We start from the raw sequence: 19,518 nt of genomic DNA, 5'->3' as shown, positions 1-19,518 counted from the left end.
CAGGAGGAGCCCATATTGAAAGCAGTATTTCTGTGGGATATTCCTCATTTCCTTTCTTTTTCAGGCTGAAGTCTAACACTGAGTCTTCAGATGCTAAAGCTGAAACAGTGGCTGATATGTATCACACAAATATTAGAGTAGCTCAAACCCTTTTGGCCAAGCATTACTGCTGTGTAGTTTTTTATCTCTGGGATTTTTCCTCAGTTGGAAAAAAATGCTTTTGAACTGAAATAATCTGTGTTTCTCTTAGGAGCTGAGCTGCCTGGAAAACATGTTGCTCAAATTCCAACATAATTTTTCCAAGAGTGTTTCTTTTGTCTTTTGCTAGCTGCTTCCTGATGCTGTTTATCCAAAACCCCACCTGCTGTCAAGGGCAGTGCAGGCCATGTGAAACATCTTCACAGCCATGAAACAACTCAACATATTAGGCTTAATTTCTGCAATGAATTACCAAGTGTAATTAAAAATTGAAAAACCCCCTCTTCTTATCAGCCTTCCTACCACCGCCAGTCATCTCATTCTATCTGCAAGCAGTGATGAATCTGGGTTGCCAAGAACTTGTGAGGTTTGCTATCTCTACACCAAGTTTAGCATAATGTATGTATGGCTTGCACAAGAAGGATAGTTTTTCTGTTTACCTGCCATATCACATAACCCTGGAATTCATCCTCTTCATGAATAGGAACAATAACTATTAATTTTTGTTTATTTGGGGAAAAAGAGGGGGAAAAAAGAGAAATGAAGACTAAGCTTGGGAGGGATGCAATAAGACAATACAATTCTCTAATAAATATTTCAAAATTCCAAGACAGTCTGAACTTGGACCTGACAAGCAAGAAAACTCACACGATTTACATATGCTGTGGATGTCTGGAAAGCTGTATCAAAGGGAAACTGAGAATATAGTTTTGCATTACAGTACTTTGTGCTATATTTGCATCAAGCAATAAGAAAAGAAAAGAGAAACTAGATTGTTTGAAGCTTTAAGTGGAAATCATAACCGCTCCAGAAGTAATTTTTTTTGTTGTTTTTTCAGGTCTTTTTTCTTCAGGAGATCCTCAAGTACTGTACTATGGAAAAATAGAAGAGTGTCAATAATGGATTTGAACATAAGCTGCCAGCAAGCTGGATGAATGGTTTGCCTGTAATATTCACTGAATGTCCTGAAGCATCCCTGACAGTGTTTTAATTTTCTGCTAGTGCAGACTAATTTTATTTTGAATTTGTTTTAGACATTAGGAAAATTTTAGCATCTAAACTGTATCCACAACTGAAAGGATCTGTGAGGACCAATGTAACGATTTGTTCCAAACAGCCTATGTAGCTCTTTGTTTCTCTTGTCCAGTATCCATGAAAACATTTAAGCTTGAGAAAGCCTTGAAGCAGTCATTACAGTTGTATTTGACCAATGGATTGCATGGACTGCTCAACATCTGTGATTTGTGACTGGTACAGACAGCCCAGTCACTGTAAGCTTAACAGTTTGGCCCTTCAAAGGATCCTGATACTGGCTTAAAAATCATGGTGCTGTGGAATTTAGATTTTTTAAAAATTTAGATTTTTTTAAGTTTTTAAAGTCACATTGTCACTGTTTTCTGATCAAGTGCATGCATTTTTATCAACACATTTTTCTCCTTCCATCCATGTGTCCACATTCCTTTATCTCCCATGTCAAGGTTTTGAAACTGCTTTTTGCAGCATTCTGTTAGAAGAGGTGTTAGGACTTGTGACATTTCTGAACAACTCATAACTGAGAACTGTATTGAATTCAGTGAGTCTGTTTCAAGAAGGTTTTCATGTTATTTCAACAGCTCTAACACTTGTTTACCTGGCTTTCCTGCAAAAAACACTTTTTTTTTTTTTTTCTGGGGTTACCACTAGATAACACATCTGGTGTCAAAGTCTGTGAGACTTGCGTAGGTCTGTGAAAATTTCTTAACCTCACTTAAATAACATTTAACAAAAATATACATTGCATACTTGGCACTGGAGAGATGCCACAGTTAGATGACAGAGCCAACCTATGAAAAGGGACTCATGATGCATTCCCAAAGGACACATCTTGTTAAAATAAAATACAAGGAAAACAAGAACATATCAAGAATAGTCTCAGTATTTCAAAGGGAACATGGCATGCCAAGACAAACATTGTAATCTTTTTTCTGTCTTGAAAGAAAATTTAGAAGCATTTTAAAAGCATTTTTAGAAGCATTTTAAAAGCTTTTTACTTTAATTTGGTGCCAGTTTGGGTTTTCATGCTTACAGGACTTGCTTTATTTATTTTTTATTTTTTTTTTACTCTAGATGCATTATAGAAATACAGAATTAAGAAAAAGCATTCCTAATTGGAACACTGTGAAAAGACAAAAAACCAGGATGCCTTGGAAGAAAAAAAGAATGTCCTAGAGAATGGATTAAAACCATGGAACATCTACACTGGGTACATTTATATGCAAAACCAGACAATCAAAGTGGTATCCGTTGAAAAACTAAAAAAGAAATTGGTGTTCTTTGCAGTAATGATGGTAAGCTGGTGATGAAAACTCTTGTTTTAGTTGCCTGAGTTCAGGAATAACAGTCTGAGCTGCAGTTCTGTCTTTAGCTGCTCTTCTCTCTTTGACAGAGAACACTACACAGCAGCTTCTGCTGGATACACACTATATGTTCTGCTGAATATTTTTTCTTGGACCAAGTATTAGTGGAATAGGAATGGCACAGAGTTGGAAAAATACCAAATAAGAAGAAATGCTTTTTTCCAAACCACATTGTTATGAATAAGTGAAGAGTGTGTGACTGATAAGGGAATGGACATGAAAAGTAAAAGGGATAATGCTGTACAGGTTTAGGTGATACCTAGCAGAAAGTGACATCCAGAAAATTTAGCTGGTTTGGGCAGGATTGAACTGAGTAGTGCTCAGAAGGGCTTGTATTTCTACTCAGCTCTGTGTTGCCACCTGTCCTTGCTCTAAAGAGCATAGAAACCCTTAACCTTCATGTGTACCTGCTTAGGCCATTACCTGAGCATCTGTTTTGTTTTGCTGGATTTTGGTATTCCCACCAATGAGAGGAGTACAGAACTCTAGAAAGTGAGTCTGTAAAAGTAAAAGTAACCTAACCCAGCTGTAAAGCAGGAGGGGAAGGAGGGCCATTGTATTCTTACTGCTTCTGTGCAATGTGCTGTCCACTCTGGTCCTCCTGACCTCTCCAGTTTCCTTGTCTTTCCTCTTTGGCTGCATTTTTTTGGTGGCAGCATATTTTGTTTCTATAACTATGTGTATAGTTTAAGCTACAAGTCTGAACATTAATCTGTGCATTTGTTTCTATATATTTCCACAGATTGGAGGAATGAGCGTTTGGGTTTTAGATAGCGATGTTTGTGATGGTCTGGGAGACATGAGTTAGAGCTGTATGCTCAGCCCCAGTGGAGGAGGCAGCCTAGGACACTGCAGACCAGCCAGCTTCAGCACTGTGAGACTACCTTGTCCTACTTCCATCAGGGTTTTTCAATGTGCCAGTAAAACAACCAAACCTTTGGAAGAAGGCAGAAAATGGAATTTTGGTAAGAAGAGCTATAATCAAATGAAAAGTTTCTGAAATACAATGAGTTAAACACATATCTGGAAATTATCTAGGTATTAAAAAAATATATAGACCTTGGATTTTGTCTTCTTTTCTCTAGAAAGTTTCTGAAGTTTCTTCAGCTGCCTTGTGGGAAGAAGTAACCACCTAGGATCCTGTAGGCTACTGTGTCAAGGGAAAATGTAACTACCTTTTACAGATGTATTTCATCCTGCTTTTTGTATTACTAGACTGTTTTTTGCATTGGGTATGTTTAAATTATATTGATCTTCAGAAAACACACAAACAAAAAAAGCCCAAATGAAACCAGCTAAATTAATTTCAAAACCTTTTGTTTGAGAAATAATGTATGAATAAAGACTGTCAGATTAATGCAGTATTAGATAAGGAAGAAAAGATTTTTTTTTTTTGCCTGCATTAGATGTTTAGGGCAAGCATTCATGGTGTCTGAGGCAGCCCAGCTGATGAATCCTGTGGCCTCAGCCACAACATCAGCCAACAAAGCTGTCTAAACTGTTTCCATAGGTAGCAGAGAGTGAGACCATGGACAAGGCAACCAAAACCACCTGAGTTTGGAGAGACCTAATGAGGCAGTGAAGGAACTTCTCCCTCTCTGCTGGATATGGTGAGAATTACTTGCTTATGTGGCGCCTAAAACTGGGTGATGCCAGTTATCCTTTCTATATAATTTTTAAACAGCTAATAGATTCCCTTGAGTCTTCTATGAACTGTCATGAACACATTTACTTTGTGTTGTTTTAATTTCCCAGGAGTATATTTTTATTTATTTCAGTTTCCTAAATTCTCCTTACCTAGTTTTTATGTGCCGTTTCTTGCACCATGATGTTAGGATCATCAGAACAGCACTTCATGATTTGGCCTTATAGATGCATCAAAACAGATGTACAGTGGGAAATATTGCTTGCTATATTTAAACATCAAGGTGAATTGTTATTTACATGCAAGACAGATTTATTGTTATGATCATTTATTTATTGCACTTCTAATGTACTGGGAATTTTGCAGCACATATTGCTAGGTGTGCTCTCTGCCCTTTGAATTCTGCTATTTTGAAATTCACCTGAGGCTTGTTGATCTACTCTTGAAGCTTGACAGATGATATTCTTCTTTATCTTTTGAAAGTGAGAAAAAACATAACCACTGTTCTTTCTGAGCATCTGGAAAAATGTATATAGCAGGTGTGAGCAATAGCAATTTCCTTTCTCTGTTAATCACACTGTGTAGGAATATATACAGGTTTTATGATCTGATTGTCTTCTTCATGCAGTGTAATTCACTACTACAGGGATAAATACTGCAGGGAAAGTACTGTGAAAGGTAAAATATGCATTCTTCTTCAAGGTGGTGCATTTATCTGCTTAATAAAACTGGTTCACTGCTTCCAACAGCTATAGCCAGGCATTAATAATGTAATTTGTGTCAGTCCATAGCAACCTGGCAGCAGAGGAATTAGGACACCTGACCACAGAACCAGAGTCGTGGGTACAGGCTGTGCTCCAAATGTGTGCTGACACTGGCTCCCAAGGGATCCTGCATTAAATGAAGGCTTAGTCATGCAGGCTAGCAAGTGGAAGGTGGGCAGGGGTGGTGCCAACAGCCTCATGATGGTCCTTGCTGCTTCTGCATGTTTCTGGTCATGCTTTTTAACTGTATTCACCTAGGTCTCATCTAGACTTAGGAGAATGATGGAGCATTGTAGGTATATATCACTGCCCTCTTACTGATGGTTTCAGTGGTAATCAGAAGAATATTCCTGAGTCCCCCAGCAAGGTGCATGGTGTGCTTCAGATTGAGAAAGTCTCTGTGCATCAAAGCAAGACAGCCTTATGTTTCCCAGGGGAAAGATGTAAGAGCAGTATGTGCTATTACTCTGCTAACACCGTGGTTATAATTTTCTGGAACATTATTCCAAAACTAACAACATATTTTAATGTGGCACTGGATGTTCTCTTGGGCCCCACTGGATGCAAAGGCATCTAGTCAACCAATAATCTTTACTAAGTTCTACTGCACAGATCCAAAGCTTTCTCTTGCTGAAGATGGCCACTTGGTACACCCTTATTTAAATGCACAGCTGTTCTTGAAGCGTGTAGTGAAAGCAAAATAGATTAGAAAGATGATATTATTTGCAAACAAACTGAATAACAGTATCAAATCTGGTAGGGTAGCGCTGTGCAGTCAATTGAAGCCACGACTTAATAACTTCTCTGGTTGGGGAAAGAAAGTATTTGTCTTAGCTGGCAGTAAACTTCCCTGCCTGTATTTTTGGTCTGCTACTGTTTCAGTCTTCTTCAAAAAAGGATTATATCAAGTTCCAGCTCGATTATGTGTTTATGAGCTCCTTGTCAATCTCTGGGTGTCTCTTGGAGCTCTGGGTGCCTATGCTGGGTGAGGCTTTGATCTCCACTCCTAGCAAAGAGCAGCTGCTCCTTTTCTCTGTCCCTGTGCACCTGAGTGGTCTGTCACCCAGGGGCAGTTACATGCTATAGCTCTCAGTCCAGTGAATTATTGAAGAAGGAAGATCCTCCTGCTCTCCCATGCTCAGTTCCTCCCTCTTCAGGCTGCATAATTCCAGATGTCCTCTTCACTGTCTCTAGATCTAACTGCATCTATATCTAACCTGATTTAACTTGGCAGCACTAAATAATAAAATAATTTCAAAACAAAAGAAAAGCATAGGTTTTTTACTGCTTAGTTAGTTGAATTGGCTTTATTGTAGAGCATCGTAAGTTACACAAGAGAGGAGCTGAAGCTGTGTGTGTGTGGGAAAGGGGAAACAGACAAGGAAGGGGAGAAAGTGGTGGAGCAGAACCATTGCATCTTAAAGCAACCAGCCCTTGCTTTAAGTAAACAAATCCTCTCTGTTACACCTCTGGCTATACTCATAGCATTTCAACACCTCTCTGTCTCCAGGCTTCCTTCTGCCCTGCCCATGATGTTCTGCTATTGCCATTTTACAGGAGAAGGCACAATCAGTGAGTGGGTCTCTTGACCTGGCAAGAAATTGAAGTCAGATGAGTGACTAGAGGTGAGTGTCTGAATCACTGGCCATTCCCCCTTATCAGAAGGGGGAACTAATCTTTCATCCTCCCTCTTAATTCCTGCTCTTATATGGTAACTGTAGTTCTGCTTATGAGCACACAAGAGTATTTTAATACTGTACTGCAAAAGCAGAGTTTTGGTATCATTCTCCTGTCCTTTCATCCATGAACTATTACAAATAATCTGCTAGCCAGGGAGCAGAATGAAGATTGCCTTCATGTGTCGCTGCCCTGCTGTAACCTCACTAGCTAGCTGCCAGAATTTTCTAAGATAAATATGCAGCTCTTGGATATCAAATTGCAAAACCCTGTTGAGCATATTCATATCCAGGAGTGCTCCTAATTGGAGTTTTTATTAAATTTTTCTTTGTATTCAGGACTAGTAACATGAAAAGATATTATGCTGTTTGAAAGCTTCAAGCTAATATACACCAAAGATTAGCTTGCTTCTACATAATAATCATGTGGCACTTAAAAGTCACTGTGCAGACTGTACATGACACTCGGGGACATGTATAAAATCAGTGTAATCTGCTTTCAGTCTGGTCTTCCCCTTTGCATGCATTTAGAGTAGTCAGAAATATTCCACTCACTGGTCTTGCAGAGCTCACTTTAACTACCCATTTGTAAAATCTTGTACAAAGGCAAAAACAGCACATACAACATCTTTAAAATAAATTAACACACTTAGAATGAGTCACATGTAGAATGCTTGTGAATGATGATATATTAACTACATTTCAGATTAGTCCCAAATAATTTTTAATTATCTACGTTTTGGTCAGTAACCTTTTCCACTTGCAGAGTTCATGCAGACAGACTGCACTTTCCTTGTTCATATTCCTGGAGTATTTTTGTGGTATGGAATACTTGGTATCCATAATACAAGCTGTGCTATTTAGATGTGATGAGTTACTTAAGACATTTGTTATTATTTCCATTACCTAATTGGAAGAGAATAATTTATAATTAGCAGGGTGAGTTTGGCTTTCTGAATAAGGCAGTAATTTGTGGGATGGGATTTAGCAGGAATTGAAATTAGGACATTTTCCCTTTCCTTGATTATACAGGTCTTGTCCTTAGAATCAATCCTGGAAAGTTAAGTTATTCTTAACACTTTAGGAAGGGAATATCTTGATTTTGAATACTGTATTCTGTTTAAAAAGGAATGTAGCTCTGCCCTTGATATTAATTGTGAGAGGTATTGTCAGTACAGTTTGGTTTATGTCAGGGTGCATACAGTACGTGCATTGTGTCTGTTGCCAACTTGGCTATCTTTGATCTGTGGGCTGTGGCTCTTCAAGTCACCCATCAGTCTGAACCTGTAATCAGTGACAGAACTGTAGACAGAGGCTAAAGGTTTGGCACAGGGTTCTAGCTAAAGCCACTCCTTACTCTTAAGGTGGCTTTTTGGTACCTTCTGTTCTGAGGTACATGTGGGCAAATGAGTTAGGATTTTTGACAGTTAGGAGCCAGGACTTATTGCTACTTCCACTTTTGGTTGGACTGAAAGTATTTATAAGGATACATTTAATGATGTGACGATGAAAGTCAGGACTATTTGGAGACTTCAGCTGAATCTATATAGGAATATTATACTCTGGGTAGGAGTATTATCTTTAATTCTGGACAAATCAATGTCATTATGTTGTTTAAAATATTATTTCAAGCTTCAGTTTTGGATTGATTTTAGTAAGTTACTTTTTGGTGTCTGAAGTTTTAGTTCAGTCTGTATTTGGTTTTCAAATTGCATTTTGAACTCTGACCAATAGAAATGAGAGACTGAGGTTGAAATAAAAAGTGACAGGACAGTGCATCAGGCCTCTCACTAGTTGATGATGAGCATGAGTGTTTGAGTATTGCTTGGAGGGCAGTTTTGACCGCCAATGCGCTTATACAGAAATGGTAAGTTAGATGTTACAGTGAATTATCTTCAGGAGGAGCTGCTACTCTTCATGGATTACACAGAGAGACTAGTGTGATCTGGTTTCTGACTCAGGTGTCTGCATTAAATACCTGTTGCTAGATGGAATTAATCAAGTATTTTAATTTTTTTTTTTTTACGCTGACAGTAGCACTAATGAGGATCAATTGCCTTAATTTTCAGCAATTTAGTCCTTGTCTGGAATTTCCTCAGATTGTTTTGGACAGTGATTGATCTTCTTGTCAGTAATTTTAAATAATGTTTTGAGTCCTTTTGGCAAATATGGAAATACTGTGAAGATGGGAAAGCTGGAATGAAGGTAAGTTAGTTCATTCCAGCTTTGTTCGGGCTTGATCTAATTCTGAAGCAAATGCCTTTCCACAAAATATTGGGTGGACACATCCCAGATTCTGTAGCTCAGACAGTCTGGCTATTCCTGGTGGAAAATTTTATTTCTTTCCTTCTTCTGTTCAGGTCAGCTTTCCTGCCTGTTTCTTCTTTCTGACACGTGTACAGACTCACCTGGTTCCTATACATTTGATAGAGTTTTCCCAACAAGTTCATGTGTGTGCAAATATTCAATAAGCAATACTTGATCACCCTGCCCCACCCCTGAAAAGGAAATTGTAGTGGTGAAGGGACTTGAACAGGAATTAATCTTGCTTATCTGAGGGTTGTTATTACCACGGAATTCATTAATCTGCAGCTTTGGCTCAGGCAGGCATTTTCATTGCTCTTTCCTCCTCCTTTCCCTTCATCCTCTTGGCTGCTTGTCCTTGTCTGGCTCTTCCTCCACCATGGTTGTGAGTATGACTACAGAATATGTTGGACTGGGGAATTGTTCTGGATAGGAAAAAATATTATGATACTGGCAGTACAGATTACATTTCAGCTGATTCACTTCCTTAGGAGACTACACAAACGTTTGTGCTGGGAGGACACAGTGAGAACCAGGACTGGAGGTGGAGTAGGAATGGCTTCAGCTGGCAAAAGCATCATTGCTACCAAAGCCTCAGTCCCAGGAAAGTGCTGTGAAAGCAAAGGCAAAGTTGATCAAGTGACCAGATATGGTGTTGGCAGTGGATCTACTTGGAGCAGGGTGTTGGACGAGGTGAGCTCCAGAGGTCCCTTCCAGCCTTAATTATTTTGTGGTTCTATGAGTCAAGCTTAAGTCCTGTTTTAGGCATCCTTTTACTCTGTCAGGCATTTACACATATTTCATTCAGCACAAATACAAAGCCAAGATCAAAACTGTTCAACAGAGATAGAGGCCCTCTGAGTGTTTGGTATGCTCAACATAGTAAAAAACAGATCACATCCACACATTTTTTATTTATTAAGAAGAACACTATTGGAAATTTTCTTTATTATTTTCTGCCTTATCATAAGTAAGAACTGCAAACACAGCACTATGTAGACTGTTGTATTTTGATTTGTTACAATTTGTTAGTTGCAAATGTTGTGAAAACTGAAAGGGTGATGTCTAGGTACAAACAGCAGGTAACTCTGTACCTGCACCACTGCCAAATTTTCTGTGATACTCATGTCTGTTCTTACCATAGCCAGTGACAAAGCCGGCAGTGCCTTCTGTGGTATGGGACTACCCTTGAAAGCTCTGGTATCATCTCTCAGAGTCGAGGCCACAGTGTAGTGGCAGTAGGTTGTATAGTGATGTTGAACATATACCTGTTTCCTTCTTCCTTGCCCTGAAGCTGTTGCTGAGAGCCCTTTTCCTTTCCATGTGTGTGGCCTCATGTGCAAAATGCAGAGGGAGCAAAAGAGAAGGCAGCCCCACTCTGCAGTAATGCAGATATCACAGAAAGTGCTGAAGTCCATGGTTCCCATCCATCTGGTGTGTCCCCCTGGTATTCCAACTCTGTCAGCCCCTACTAATTTCCAGTGAGATGATATCCAAAAAGACCACAACATACTGCACAAGGAGATCCAAGGCCAAAAAAGGAGCACTTTGTCCAGGGCTCAAAGTGAAGTACCATGCTTTTTAGCAGTCTGCACAATATCAATTAAAAGAACTGCATAAAATTCTTTTTAGAATGCATGAAAGTAAAAACAGGACACAGAATGCTAAAGTGTAAATATAACATGTTCTGTATTATTTTGCTGTGTGGTTTGCTGCCTCATGTGGGTCTGCTTCCAGATGTCCAGGTTGGAGAAGATAATATGTACTGACCAGCCCCTTTCTCCTCTGAGCAGGGTGAGCCAGGCTGTAGTCACAGCACCTTCACGTCTCAGTGATGTCACTGGTGAGACAAAGCAATCCTGGAGGAGAACTTGCTCTTTTGAAGGAAGGCAGGGAGCCATTGCACATTATTTGTTGGCATGATATATACTAGTTATTCGAACTAGAGAGGGCAAAATGCCTTAGGCCTGTTGCCCAGGCTTTATGAGTTTATTTGGGTATTGCTGATAGCTTGCTGTCCCCAGCTCTGTGCCTCACCCAGGATGTGCAAGATGCCTCTGAGTCAGCTGCTCCATCACCTCAATTTACATCATGGTTGTGGTCTGGAGTATAACAGGGCTGATTCATGTTGATTCATCAGCAGCTCAAATGTCTATACAGTCCATGCTAGACAGAAACCTGGGACATTATTTTTCTCCTTTCATCCTATTTGAGGTATTCCTTCACCACTCTTTTCCCTTAGCCAAACTTGACTATAAGGAGATTCAGTGCTCTGCAGTAAATTGCTAGAAGTTCTTCCTTCTCCTGCCCCACCCTCACCTCCTCCTCATTTCAAGAGACTTTCTTCAGTCTTCAGTTGCAGAAGCTCAGTATCAGATGGGTCCTCGCTGTGCTGCCAACCTGTGCATGTCTGCAGTGGGCTGCCCCTTCAGTTCTTGATGGCCCATTGAGGAAAGTATTTGGCAATTTTCTTTCCTTTGCCTTTTTTCCCTCCCCTCACTCAACTGAGTCCTAATCTGTTCTTGTGCCTTTTAACTTCATGCAGAACTGAAGAACATTATGACACAACTACATTCAAAGTATTGCAAAATGCTCCTGTATTTTCTGCACAGCAGCTGTGGACAAAGCTCACAAAATACTGTGTTATTATGAACTGCAGGAAAAAAATAGTGCTGGTTGTACACAGGCTGCTTCCTTGATACTGTGAATGCTCCTTCCTGACCCCCTGGTGTTCTCTACAAGGCAGGGGCACCCTAAGCATTTCTCTACCTCACCTCACCACTTTCCTCCTTCACCCTACTAAACTCAGCCTTTCATTCCCATCCCTGCTTCATCCTGCAGGCTTTGTCCCTGCAACTGTGTGCCAGGAAGGCGATTGAACCCTATTGCTGAAATGATCAAAGCTGAAGGCAACTCCATTTCTGAGGGTTATTTATACTCCTGATGGCTGCAGCAGTGTGGTCAGCAGCACAGCACCATCATCCAGTGCCTGGCAGAAAAAGTTGCTCTGGCTGCATAAGAACCTCTCTGGTGGCTTTGCCTTGCAGAAGACTAAGATTTGTGGAAATGCTCCTGCCTGACAGGGGCCTGTCAAAGGAGCTTCAGTGTATTAAGAGTAGGGGATCCAGAGGATTGGCTCAATGAGGCCTTGAAGAGGTGGTGGGACAGGGTGAGAAGAATGGGAAGATAGGTGGAAATAAGGGTATGAAAACTCAGTGCATCCAGACAAGGCTGGGAGTGCTGTCAGAATGGAGATAGGCTCAGAGGAGGCTTTACTGGGGAAGGATAAAGCTGAGCATCAGATCAAGTAGAGGGGTGTTGAAGGGGAATGTCATATTTTTCTAGACAGGTATAGCTAGAAAAAGCTCTGACGCACTTCCAAACACATTGACTTTCAGTGACATGGAGGTGAGTTTATGTGCCTGAAAATCTGTCTTGTTCCTGTCCCTTTAATTTAATAAAAATAAGACCTGCCCTTACAAATATTGCCTTGGTCATATTCTCAGGCCATCACAGCTCCAAAAGCTACATGAATAGAACCAGAAGTAGAGATAGAATGGTGTGTAGAGAACTGACAGTTAATGGAAAAATTCAAAGACAATTATTCTTTCCAGCTTTCCTAAGGATGTGTTAAAAACAGGCCTCTAACTTCCTTAAGCAGTCTCTGCCCAGCAGTAGATTTTACATTCTCTGGGCTCCCTAGAGTTCAAACACCTTTAATGTCTAAAAATTCTCACCTTGCAGTTCTATAGCTGAGTCCTTCTTAGCTTTCATCAAAATTAGCAGAGCTACCCAAATATTAGATATGATGAGGATCAGCCCTGTTCTGTTACGTTTCTGCACATTTTCCCCTGATCTTTACTGCCTCATGCTAAATATGCCCAGCATGTGTCAGAGCTCTGTCCCTAGGCTTGCTGTGGCACAGACACTGTGTGGAGGAAGTCCCCTAGCCTATGGTAACGCACAGCCCTCGTGTTTTGGGTTAGTGGAGGGTAAGCAATGGTATACAATTTCAGGGAGGATCACTGGTTTGCAATCTCTCCAGGAAATTGTAGTGGTAATTTAGACACTATCCTTAGTCTGAATATGTTAAGCCCCCGGTGAAAAGATAGCCACAATTTAAGTTAATTGTACAGTTACTGGAAACAATGAGAGTTCCCTTTGTAGTGAGTCCTCCCACTCATGGCATCAGCTGGTTTTGTATCCCCACTATCTTACACCACAAACTAGTGGGGAGAAAACAGTAATTCTTGACTCTCTCTCTCTCTCTCTCTCTCTCGCTCTCGCTCTCTTTCTCGCTCTCTCTTTCTATTTAATTTTTTTTTTTTTTAGGTGGAGGAGGCAACATTTTTGTCTTCTGTGCAGCTTTATTCACCAGCAAGCTTGCATCTAACTGCAATTTTCAAGTGTCTCACAAAAGATTATCACGTGGGTCCTGAGAAATATCAGCAGTGGAACTCTTGCTTTGTTGTGAAGAAAGAAAACAAGGCAAAAGAGAAGTGAAACTGAGGGAATTGATGTCAGGACTTTCTGTCTCTAGTTTTAGGCTTAGCTTGTTAAAAACTAAGTTAAATGGGGAGGTGAGCAGTTTTCAAAAGGCTATTTAATTATTATTATTAAAATGCAATCCAATGGTAATGTTTCCATATTTTTATCTCCCATTTACACCACAGGGCTGTGGAATAGGTAACAAGGCAGCATTCTGTCTCACCAGTCCTTGAATCCTGAGTAAGCAAGAGAAATAGGCTGTTTGCCTCTGAAGTGCTAACAGTTGACTCCAAAGGATCCTTGAGCCTGTCATTGATGGGAGAATGCTCTTCTTCAAAAGGAAGAAGAACACTGTTTTGAACTGTATGGACTTCGGCACCAAGGCTGGCAAGAGTTAGGTATTCCTGTACAAAGAACTTTTCCCTGGGCATTCAGAAGGAATTTTCAATAGCTCTGCATGTTTACCCCCCAAAGCTTTTTCTATGTGCTTTCTGTGGACAAATGCTGGTGAAAGCAAATGCCAAACCACGGCACCACATTAAGGCCAGAAAAACTGTTTAAAAAAACAGATTGTTCCTCTTCCCTTTTCTCAGTCAGTCATCCCTCTTCTTACGGGAACCTTCTTACAACTGCAGCATAAGCATTTGTATGACTTTGTGGGGAACTATATCGCAAAAATTGCACATTTTTTCCCAGGGGCTGTTTTTCATCTGGATGAGTTCCTTGATCTGGTTAACCATGCAGCCACACAAATATTTATGATGGCACAGTACAACAGATGATCTGGGAGAAATTTTGGGAGTGGGAGAAAGTGGGGAATGCTTTATTGGTAATCACGTTCACTTAAAAGAATACCAAACTGTAGCTTAAAGAAGAAAGGAATAGCAGTGGGATGACACATCTGAGAAGGGAGTTGAGGCATGTGCATTATTTTTCAGAAATGAAAACACAGCTCCAAATATCAAATGGTGTTGTTACAGGGGGTGAATATCAGCTGACACAGCCATTTCCAAAATTTGCAGTCTGGCAGGCAGGGAGACTTTTCAGTATGAAAATTTTTGTCTGAAGCTTCACGTTGAGGGAGCTGGGAAACAGAAGATGCAAGTGGTGGATCCAAAGGGCTGCAAAAGCAGTGATCTGCATGTAAGATGACCCTGTGCCTCCATGTGATCCACAAGATCTGAAGTGAGATGCTATGTGAGATTATTTTGGATAAATATGCTGGTGTCTCTGTGTGTTTGTGAGTGTGCACAGATGGGTTCTTCCGTGGTGTTCTTCTCCTGAAGGTGCTTCTTGTAGGTTTGTTTTGAATTGGTTTGTCACCAGGAGAGCATTGCACACAGATTTATTTACTGCTATTTTCTTAAGAATCTGTGCTACTTGCAGCACTCTTCTGAGCCCTGCACTCTGCAATGGCACAATAGCCTGTCAAAGTCCTCACAGAAAGATGATGTGGCTCCTTGTTCCACGTTGCTGGTGTTCATCCTGACTTCTGTCACTTGGCACTTGGGCTTGTGAGGCTTTGGGAAAGGACCCTCTCTGTACATGCCCATACCCACCAAAACTGACTTTGCTGAGCCTTTGATGGCCTTTGACATTTGCTTAAATATGTCTGAGTTTTATGCCAAAATATCCTAGTTCCAGTGCATTCAGGTTGAGAGGAGAGAAATTGAATAAATGTTGTTTCCTGCTTCCTGAGGCTCTACTGCATTTTATAAAACCCTTCAGAGACAATTTCCAATCCAGAAGGGAGCTCACAACATGTTTCACCATTATTAAGCTAAAGCCAAGTCTATTCAGAGCCTTACAGCTCCATGTGTGCTGAAATGCCTTTCTAGACAGAGGTTCAAAATTCTGTGCCAATGCTGCAGTTTCAACTCCCACTTTGTATCTGTTCTTTCTCTACAGGACCCAATGTATAATTTAGACATGTCCAACCTAATTTTGAACATGTTAACTCAGGTGCCTACAGCAGTCTAGTTAAGGGAGCAAGGAGTTAATAAAGAATGTCCTGTCAAAAAAATCAAGGTAGATTAAGCAGCAATGAGATCCAGGTGCTGCAGGTTTATGACTGTCCCTAGTCCAAAAGACAAAAGTTTGGTTCTTTTCACATGGTACAGTATTTTGGGGGCTGTCATACCTTTACATTGTGAGGAACTATGCTTCTTGAATACCACTGAGCTAAGTATTCCCTGTTTACACCTGCCTCTTAAGAGATTCTCTAGCCCACTACTCATAGTTTTACACAAGGTAAGAAAGAGGTTTGTGCTCTGTAGTCCATGTTGTGGGAGGATGGACTATGTTCAAGTACTTTGATTCCAGACTAAATGCCAAGTTTGATTTAGCCTGGCACATCTTGTGTTAGTGTTTCCAGGGACACATGAACCAGTTCCTTTCAGAAATGTTTTTTAATGAATGAAGTTCTGAATATCCAAGTGACACTTCATTATTCACATCTACTTTATTTCAGTAGATGTTGTTTCAGTCTGTATCTTCCTAGCTTTTAAGTGAATAACATCATTATACCTTCACTTCTTCAGAGGCTCTCAGGATCAAAGATGTCAACTACACTGTGATCTTCATTAAAAAGGAAAGACAACAGGGAGAAGGCTGGCTCACAAACTGAAAAGATCTTTTAAAACTCTTTGTCTCTTCAGATCATAATAATGGAACAATAGTTCTCACTGGGTAATAGATGCAGGGTAAGAAGTAGAACAGGGCTGAAATCAAGCAATTTGGTGGTTTTCTTCTTTTGTGCACAGGGAAGGTGCTTTCCAGATCATTACAAATGCTTTGTTGCCCCTGCATTTAACTACATTGTAGGAAACCTGATGGGAAGAATGACCTTGGAATAGGTTTACAGTTCCAGCTGCTGCAAATTTAAGGGAAGGATTGTTGGCTTACAAAGCTATGAGTGAAAAATAAGCAAAAGTTAATCAATTGCAGGACCAGAAATATGAACAACTTTTTTAGTATTAATGCTTCATCTCTGCATAACTATGTCAGGACCCTGAGGGCACCTCCATTTCTGACTATCCTTGCCCAGCCCTCTGTGGCTTCCCCCACACTGCCTACAGCAGGATCCCATGTCAGCCCCCTGGGGCTGTTGGTCTCAGCCCCAGTGATGCTCCAGCAGAGGCACTCCCCAGCTGCCACAGCCCTGCTCAGCTGGGAGAGCCCCAGCCTAGGACCACCATAGCCTATGTCCCCATGCCCACAGAGTTACCCAGTGCCTGAGGCTGGGACTCTCCTGGATTTCCTGGTGCCTACCCAGCTGCTCTGTTTTGCCATCTCTCATGGGAAGACCCCAGGCTTTGTAGGGCCCTGACAGTCAGGTTGCTTTTGCTGGAATTCAGCCAGCACCTTTCTGAGAGCTTTTTTCCTGGTGCTTTGTCAGATATGAATACATCTGAGCTGACTAAAAATATTCTTATCTATTATTCAATAATCTCTTCATCTTTCACCTTGGTGCTGGGTTGCTTTGTAAAACTTTAACAATAACCTTATTTGATTGAAATGGAGATAAGGAGTCAGCTCATAAGCAGATTTTTGCTGGAGAATGATTGGTGAAACCCATATGTATTTGGCCTGTCTGCTTGTTTCAAGACCTACTGATCCTACCATAGGTAGTGCCCTAAGAAGCAGGTGCTTGCTTATTTCCACAGACATTTCAAATATATAGCATAGGACAAACATGTTCTTTAACCTTTATTTAAAAATGTCTACTACAAAAGCATTGAGCTCAACCCTAGTACCCAGGAATAGCAAATGAGCTATTCACCAATATGAAGCAATGCTCTAAACAGAGTATTTTCATCACCGCATTTTTTTTATTTGAATGATTCTTTCTCATCAGAATATTTGGTGAATGTATTTGACAATGTTGCCTTAAAGAGTTTATGACAGCAACATGTTTGGGTCTGGAAGAGGGGGAGGAAGGGAGGGTTGCTAATGTGAGCAGATATTGCAGACCACAACAACCCCCTTTCCCTCTTGTCCTGTGTTGCCTACTATGACACAGTTCTGGTTCTGGATATATGTGGTTTCTATTTTTGCTCCTAACAAAAAAAGGGAATACATCTTTTAACAGCAGTGTGATAAGGAGCTGTCATTGCCCAGCCAACACATGTGCATGCACTATGCACAGGTGATGTGAGGATGTCTGTTTCATGAAGACTTGTTCAGCAGTGATAAGGGAAGCGTATCTCTAACCCAGGCCATGGTGGTGTGTGTGCTCTGAAACACTTGTCCTACCAACCTTAGAAAACTACAGATACTACAAAGTATCTGAGGGGTTGCCCCAGTACAGATTGGTGGATATCTGTCACCTCCTGCTGCTTTTGCCACCAATGTGATAGGTGTGATAGCAGTGGCTTTTCCATACTTACTGAAGAATCTCTTTCACTTGAGATATCCCTCCCGGTTTCCTGTGTAAGCAGTACTGAAAAATAAACTCTCTATTTTCTCAGGACTTCCTGGAATCATGGTCCCAAGGGAAGGGAGGGTTAAAAGCATTTTGTAAAAAAGACTTTTTAATTATAAATTACTTTAAAATATCTTATTAAACCTCTTTGGCTTTAACTATACTAAGAAAATATACTGATCTAGCACATAATTTGCATAAACCACAGTCATGTTTAATACTGTCAGAACATGTCACAAATTTCTGTCCTTGTTTATTCCAAGGAAAAAATTATGTTTAACATTGGGATGGCTAGAAAACAATTTTACCTCATATATTTTAACACTGCATTTTTCCTGTATAGTGTTGAGCATAGTTATTCTAATTTTGTGTTCAGTAACGTGTTTCTAATTTTGTTGTTGTGGCTATTGTTCCCTAAGGGTATTTGGAAATGAGATTCAGCATTTAAAAAAATGCTTAGCTGTAACAGACTTCTAATACTGAAATCAATGAAAAGAATATTTCTAACCATAAATCCTGAATACTTTATCATTAATATATGAAAAATTGCTACAGTTTGTTGGGTACTGAGTTTTCCATTCCTGAATACATTATCATTAATATATGAAAAATTGCTACTGTTTATTTGGTACTGAGTTTTCCATTCGTGGTGCATGTAACCACTTATTTCTCCTAAGCATATTCTGTGCACTACTAAAAATCTCCATTTAGAAGGGCCATTTGACATGTTTTCCACCAAAGTGTATGTCAGATGTGCGAGAATCCACAGGAAACATTTTAAAACAAGAGGACTCGGTGGCCAGTGCAGTGTTACAGCTTTATGACCAAGAGGCTGGTTTAATTTGGAAGCAACAGCAGAAATTTCCTTTGAGATAGAAATAAGTGCGATTTTTCTTTCACTTATCTGGAAAAGTTGGCTTACTCCAGATCTGGAAGGAGGCATGTATGGCTAGGCAGGATTCAGGAAATTTCCAACAGTGGCTGTTCTTCACCTGTGTGCAAAGGTGATCCATATCTTGCTATATGTGCCTTCTCAGGAGATGGATTTTTCTCCTGGCTGAGCTCTTCTCCATGCTTCCTTGTTGACAGCAGCCTGTCTGCTCTCCCCTATGTCTCCACAGCATTTTTATTAGAACCATTGAGGGCATCTGGAGGTAAAAGGAAAGTCCCAGACCAAGAACTTTGGAATGGCCAGTGCTCAGCAAATGATGGCCATAGCATCAGCAAAGGTGTCAGTGTGGCCTACACTTGCAGATTTCTTGATTTACATACCTGTAGATTACTCAAGTAGGATAATGTGTTTTAAAAAGGATTATCTTGCCGGGTCTTATTTTCCAAATATCAGTCCAGAACAAGTTTTTACAGCTGATATACAATAGCCTGATAGAAATATTTATGGTAGAAATTCTGCCAGCTCTTTAATGGCAGCAACACCCTGGCCACTTCGTCACTGGAGGACTTTGTTTTCAAAATTACTCTTTCTTTTGCAAATGACAATATGTTTGGGGAATATTGCTTGGTGCTTCTGAGAGCAGAGGCTCTGTGCTGGTTGGTGGTTAGCCAAGCCCAGAGGTCCTGGGTGCCAATGTCCCCATGCAGCTCTGCCAGGAACAATAAGAGTGGG

At 40.4% G+C, this 19,518-nt stretch overlaps 1 protein-coding gene across 6 annotated transcripts in view; it reads left to right on the top strand.

The window, feature by feature from the left end:
• The window catches only part of EEA1 (early endosome antigen 1), a 334,518-nt gene that overhangs the window by 64,002 nt on the left and 250,998 nt on the right, over nt 1-19,518 (top strand). For 2 of the 6 annotated variants that reach the window (XM_085570232.1, XM_085570233.1), the window contains 8 exons: nt 1,037-1,144; nt 2,305-2,525; nt 3,337-3,559; nt 3,680-3,761; nt 4,105-4,204; nt 6,561-6,628; nt 13,316-13,563; nt 13,657-13,864. The gene's annotated coding sequence lies outside the window, so the exon portion shown is untranslated. Of the gene's footprint in view, nt 1-1,036; nt 1,145-2,304; nt 2,526-3,336; nt 3,560-3,679; nt 3,762-4,104; nt 4,205-5,023; nt 5,175-6,513; nt 6,629-13,315; nt 13,564-13,656; nt 13,870-19,518 lie in introns of those variants that run through there. The other 4 variants (XM_085570230.1, XM_085570231.1, XM_085570236.1 and 1 more) reach the window with 4 other exon arrangements.

Source organism: Lonchura striata, chromosome 1A, assembly GCF_050655825.1.
Source record: "Lonchura striata isolate lonStrDom1 chromosome 1A, ASM5065582v1, whole genome shotgun sequence".
Classification (NCBI taxonomy): domain Eukaryota; kingdom Metazoa; phylum Chordata; class Aves; order Passeriformes; family Estrildidae; genus Lonchura; species Lonchura striata.
Note: the sequence above shows the minus strand (reverse complement) of the source record. Positions and strands in the feature narration are given on the sequence as shown.